Source organism: Tenrec ecaudatus, chromosome X (assembly GCF_050624435.1).
Source record: "Tenrec ecaudatus isolate mTenEca1 chromosome X, mTenEca1.hap1, whole genome shotgun sequence".
Classification (NCBI taxonomy): domain Eukaryota; kingdom Metazoa; phylum Chordata; class Mammalia; order Afrosoricida; family Tenrecidae; genus Tenrec; species Tenrec ecaudatus.
Genome location: NC_134548.1, coordinates 83184198 through 83190197, shown reverse-complemented (window position 1 = coordinate 83190197; position 6000 = coordinate 83184198). Strand labels below are relative to the sequence as shown.

Here is a 6000-nt window from a genome sequence, read left to right as displayed (position 1 = left end):
GACAGGTGGCCGCGCGGTGCGCGCTCCCGGGCTCCTGAGGGGAGGAAGGGAGGGATGGACAGACCAAGTGGGAGGGGGCACACGGGGAAGGGACCGTAGAGAGGGTAAGCCGAGAGCTGGAGGGGCAGGGAGGGCTGTGGCGGGTAGGAGTAGAGGGGGTAACGGGTCCGGCCGAAACAGTTGCGTTGACGGAAACAATGGCAGGGGCAACCGCGATCCTACCAGCGCAATCAGCCCCAGTCTGGGCACCTATTTGAATGGACCAGGCAGCTCTGGGAAAGGAGGGGAGGCAGCGCCCGCAGGGGCTCCGAGAAAAGCGTCAGAGGGAGGAGAAGGAGGAGGAGGAGGAGGGGAAAGGGGGGTGGGAAAAGGGGGGACGAGGCAGAGGGAGAACCCGGGAAGGAAAGCCAGTAGCATCATTAGCAGCAGCAGCAGTCGCCGCCGCCGCCGCCGCCACCCCAGTAGCGGCCGCGACAGTGGAGGCAGCGGCAGCTTTTCGCCACAGCGCCGGCTGTCAGAACGACCGTGGCAGCCGCCCTTTCTCCTTTGCCCTCCGCAGACGGCCGCCGCCGCACGCAGCCCGCCCGAGGTAGCCCGGCCACGACGGACCTGGGCAGCAGCCCGGAGCCCAGGAGGCGCCGAGGCTCGGGACCAGAGGCGGCCCGCCTGCCTGTGTCTATCTACTGCGGCCGCGGCGGCGCTCCGCGCAGCGAGCCGGCGAGACAGGCGCATCCACCTGGCGGCCCCGCGCATGGAGCGGCGGCCGGGGCAGCAGTAGCGGCAGCGGGGCGGACAGCGACAGCCCAGCCTTGGCCGCGGCCCGCCGGCGTCGTGCGACTCGCGAGTCGGCCTGTGAGGTGAGTCTGGTCACTGCCTACTAGCCGCCCCCCCCTCGCCCTCCCCCGCCGCCCCGCCCAGGCCTTGTCGCCGGCTCTCCGGCTGGCTCCGGGTGGCCGCGGGGTGGAAGGAGCTGATGGAACGGAGGAGAGAAGGTTTGTGTGAGAATGGCGCGCGTGTGCGCGCGTGTGTGCGCGCGCGCGTGTATGTATGTGTGTGTGTGTGTGTGTATGTGTGTGTGTGTGTATGCGCGCGCGCGCGTGTGCAGCCGGCCACCGCAGCTCTCCGCTCGCCCTGGCAGGCACTGCAATCGAGGAAAGGCCTCTCTGCGCGGCCGGGAGGGGCGGGTGGGGGAGGGGGTCGAGTGGGCTGGCACGGCGGCGCGCGCGCGCGCACACGCACACCCTCACGGCACTCGGCCGGGCGTAGCGGCGGGGCACCGGTGGCCCAGGGCTGCGGACAGGGCGGGCGGGGCCGCGCCAGGGGATGGGGCCCCGGGCCGGCACGCCGTGGCGACAGCGGGAAAGCCCACGCGGCGGCTCAGGCCGGGCGCCTCAGCCGCAGCAGCAAAGGTGCGAAGCCCTTTCGCCGGCGTCTCCTCCGCCCGTGGCTCCCGAGCGTTAGGCGAGCTCGCACCCAGCCAAGCGCCGGAGGAGCCCGCGCCCCCGGAGCGGAGCCGCGCTGCTGGCCGGTAAGTTAAGGCCCCGCGGAGCTTGTCTCCCCACCGCACCTGGGTGGAAACGGGTCCCGACCCCTTCCCGCTCCGGGCGGCCGTGGGATGGATGCTTTCCCGCATGGTTAGCCGAGCTTTTCTCCGCTGTGACCAAGAGAACAGCGCATCCGCTCGGGGCTCCACGCCCTGTGGTTCGCGGCCGGCTCCGGAGCTGGGCCGCACTCCGCTCCGGAGCGGGCAACATGCGCTGCGGGGCGGGCGCCCTTCTGCTGAGGAATCCTGGGTTTTCGGCCTGACTGCTTCTGTCTGTCTAATGCGTGAGGGACCGAATCACCCGCGCAAGGTTTTCTGTCTTTTGGAAGTTATATATATATATATGTATATGTATATGCCTATACATACGCCTATATACATCGATGTATATACACACATCGATACATATATGTATCTATGAGTATGTATACATCCCCTCAATTTGACAGCAGCACACTTCATGATTTTGATCTTCTAGCTGTGTGTTGGTAGTGTGTTTCTGCATATTTCGCTGCTGGCTTTTAGATCCTAGCATCTTGTTGAATTTTGTGCACAGTAGTATACTTAGCTGTGTGGCCTTTCCCTAACGTTTCATATCTCAAAAGATAGACACATATCTCCAAAGATAGGACTTGCAAGTAGGGCCGGCAAAGCTGTTTCATATGAGCACATAAGGCGCTTTTAACGCAAGAATTGAATCTCTTCGATTGTTTTTAGCAGTGGATGGATAGTTCCTGAAATATTTTGCTCTTGAGAAAACGGGCTCCTTTGATCTTCTCTGAACCGCTAGAGACTATTTGCATTCAGAGGGTAACATTTGAGTAAACGATTTATTTACAGCAATGACGTTCTCGTCGCTGAGACGAATTTATACTTATTTAAAATATGTTTTTAGAGGGGAACAAAAAACCCCCAAGTAACTGTCATTTTACATATTAACTGGGAAACTGGCTAATCAAATAAAACTGGCTGAGTGTCTGAAACTCTCCCAGTGAAATATGCGGCTGTGAATATAATTAACCATCTGTCTAGTGAGCAATTTGAATTTGAGCTGGTACATTTTTATTGCAGTGTCTAATTTCTGGAAGACGTGCACATTTTACCCAGCAGCAACAACAAAAACGTATTTGCTTACTAGGTCAAAGATTTACTTGTGTGGTTATGGGATTTCTTCCCCCCACCCTCCATGTCTTTCCTGGTCTCCAAACTCCAAACTTGAGAGGTCAAAGAGAGCTCCTTGCACGCAAAGGACATATTTACAATACAAGAACAAACCAATTCTCACAGTTAATAATTAGATATTTTGTTTCTTGTAGCTACCAGCCAACATTTTACCTCTCACAGAATCTAGATAGGTGGCATCCATTTGAGTTAACATGTTGTAATGATTTGTGCATATGTGTTCAAATGTAGTAGGGTGATTCACCCAAATGTGTTAAGACTTAAAATTTGACTCAATTTACTTTCTATTGTTCTACCCAATTCTAGCTCTCCCCTACCTGTTCTAATTACTCACATTCCATAGATACACACATCGCGCGCGCGCACAAACACACACACAAACACAACCTCTTGTCCTTCTTTAAAGGTCATGAGTATTTAGATCTATGATTTTAACAGTATGCTGGGAGATGGAAGTTAGGACAGATCATGTTAGGGTATTTTTAGATTTTCTCTTACATGTATTTTAAAATTTTCTCTTAGATGCGCTTTTACCAAAATTTATTACTAGAAAGAAAAAGAGTAGATTTTTATAGGAGTTGAAATAGCCAACCTAAAAAAACAAATTCACTGACATCAAGTCAATTCAATTTCAGAAACCATCACAAAATTGCTGCTGTGAGAACGAAATTAAAATGAACCAGAGATTGGTTAGGAGTGTGCTATAGAAAGTCATTTTAAGGAAAACACTTTAAAAACAAATAACCTGGCTAAATAACAGCTCTGATAAATGGGTCGCAGTTATGTAAGAATTTGACACGTCAAGTTTGTTAGATTAACCTGTTCAGTGAGTAATTCATCAATGCATTTGATGCTTTGAAAAGAATTCACAGACTCATAACACCCTGTTGCCAAAGTCAAACAGCTTGAGCACGGATGCTTTCTGTTTCTTACTCAGAGTCAATCTTCTCTCTTTTTTCTTATTTGCACACTTCTGAGTCCGTGTAAGCCGCTAGTGACCAAAGATCCCTAAAGATGTGGTTTTGTTGCCTGTGTTGAGGAGATAGATGAAGAGAGATGAGCAAAGTGATGATGTGTTGACTATGCTTGTGGATCTCTGACACAATCACTATGCAGGCTCCAGGACTCCCGAAAGCGGTTGTTTAGGAAAGGGACTAGCCTAGTCAAATAAACATTGATGGCAACTTTTCATTTCTTAAGTCCAAGTCTCTAATTCTTTGAGTAAAAGAAGGAAAAGAGATTCTAATTGGCTCTGCCACAGTAGCTTAAATTTATTTGGCTGGTGGCACACACATAATTTAAGAGTTTCGGCTAGCAGTAAGCAAAAGAAGAGACAGACCAAAGCTGGTAATGGGGAAGAGAGATGGTGCACTTAAGGAACAGGTAATTTGCTTTCCTAGAGATTTCCAGGTTTGAGAATTAGACATTATTTTTTCCTTTTACCTCCCCTGAAAAGTTGCTCATCAGCTCCATAATTGACCGTTTCTCCACTGGCAAACACCTTTTAAAGCCAGAGTCATTGGATGAGTCACAAAGGACTTGTCTGGCTTTCTGATGCTGCTGGAAAACAAACCAAAGAAGAGCACTGGACAAGAGAAAAACCCTTGGGGTTGCTTTAAACCTTTTTTTTTGTTCAGAAATATTTTTTGAGGCAAGCATCACCACCTTGGAGAAATGTGGCCAAGAGTGTGGGGGTGAGGGAGAACAACCTTTTAGGATGTTCTTTTTGGTGCCCTTTTCTGTAGATAAGCATTATGACCTAGCATCTTTCCCTCTTTTGTTATCTGGTGAAAAAAAGACTAAAGTACTCTGTCCTGCTGTGTACATGTTTTTTCCTGTTTATTTATGCATCTCCAGTAAAGGTCGTAGATAAGAATTATCTATGACTGAACTATTGAATGGTATAATGTCTGGACTATGTCCTCATAAAATTATTTAGCAACAAAATAAAATAAACATTGATTGCTTATTTAGAAAAAAAGGAGGAATTTATCAATGATTTTCTTAAACCCCTCCCTTTTAAACAAATTGTTTAAAGTCCCTTTTAAACAAATTAAAATGTCAGTCCCTCGGTGCCCATTTCAAGTGCCTAAGCAAGAAACTGCTTCTCGTATTTATCCTGAGGGGGACTGGAGGTTATGTGTTTCCATGGGCCTGGCTGCTAGAGTAGTGTCAAGTTATCCTTCATAGAGAATAGACAGCTACCTTTGGTTTGGGGGCCATTGAACATTTCCTCTATGGAGGATTGACCATGCTGATAAACCCAACCAGTTACCTTGGGGTTGATTCTGACGCATGCTGACCTCTGTTTCAGAGAAGAACTGTGATGCGTAGAATTTTCAATAGCTGTGGTCTGTCAGAAGTAGATCAACAGGCTTTTCTACCCAGGCGTGCTTCCGGTAGGTTCAAGCCTCGAACTTTCCCCTTAGTGCCACATTCTGGATTATGCCTGGTGTCTCAACATGTTTACATCACTCTCAAAAGTGCCTCAGTTTGGACAAAAAATCCTGTAGTTATCCTAATCAAAACATGCTCCCTAATTTGAGGAGATAGTTAACTTTGCAGACACGGAGTGATAAGGAGCCCCGGAGATGTCATAATCCTTTCACCCAGCCCAACCTATCATTTTCCTAGCTGTGAGGTCTTCCTGGATGGGAAGACCCTCGGAAGTGATTCTGGCTTTCAACTAGTGGGTTCAAATGCATGTATGTGTTCCCACACTGACAAACTGAATGCACAAAGAGATGCTGGTGCTATCTCTATTCTGGACAGTTGCTGTTCTTGTTTTCAAGGATTATCTGGAGGCATTTAGATTTAGAAGGAACATCTTGATCAAAGTAGTTGCGAGATGAACTTTCGTGAAGAGAAATGGAATTGTATTCAGACTATGTTTGACAACTGCACAGACCTTTGTCCAGAAGAGTTTGCATGTGGCCTTGCCGTATTCCTCCCACCCCATAGATTGGTTTTTGCCCTTTCTAGAAATGGAAGACATAGGCTTTTAAACTGCCACCCAGTCCTAAATCGACATGATTGGCTTTTGTTGTTCTAGGGCAGGGGTGAAAAAAGCTATGGCCCATTGGCCACACCTAGTCTCCCACTTGTGTCTCCTGGGATACAGCCACCCCTTTGCATTTGCACGCTGTCTGTGATTGCTTTAGTGCTCCGTGGGCAGAGAGGAGCAGTTTCATCAGAGGCCTGCAAACGCACACCATTTGATGTCTGTCTCTTTGCAGAATAAGCTTGCTGAACCCTGAGCTAGTGATTTACAGTGG

The 6000-nt window shown here is 49.4% G+C and overlaps 1 pseudogene; it reads left to right on the top strand.

Moving 5' to 3' along the window:
• Positions 1-1631: 1631 nt before the first annotated feature.
• LOC142433466 (testis development-related protein pseudogene) overlaps positions 1632-6000 on the top strand; it is an 85932-nt pseudogene continuing 81563 nt past the window's right edge.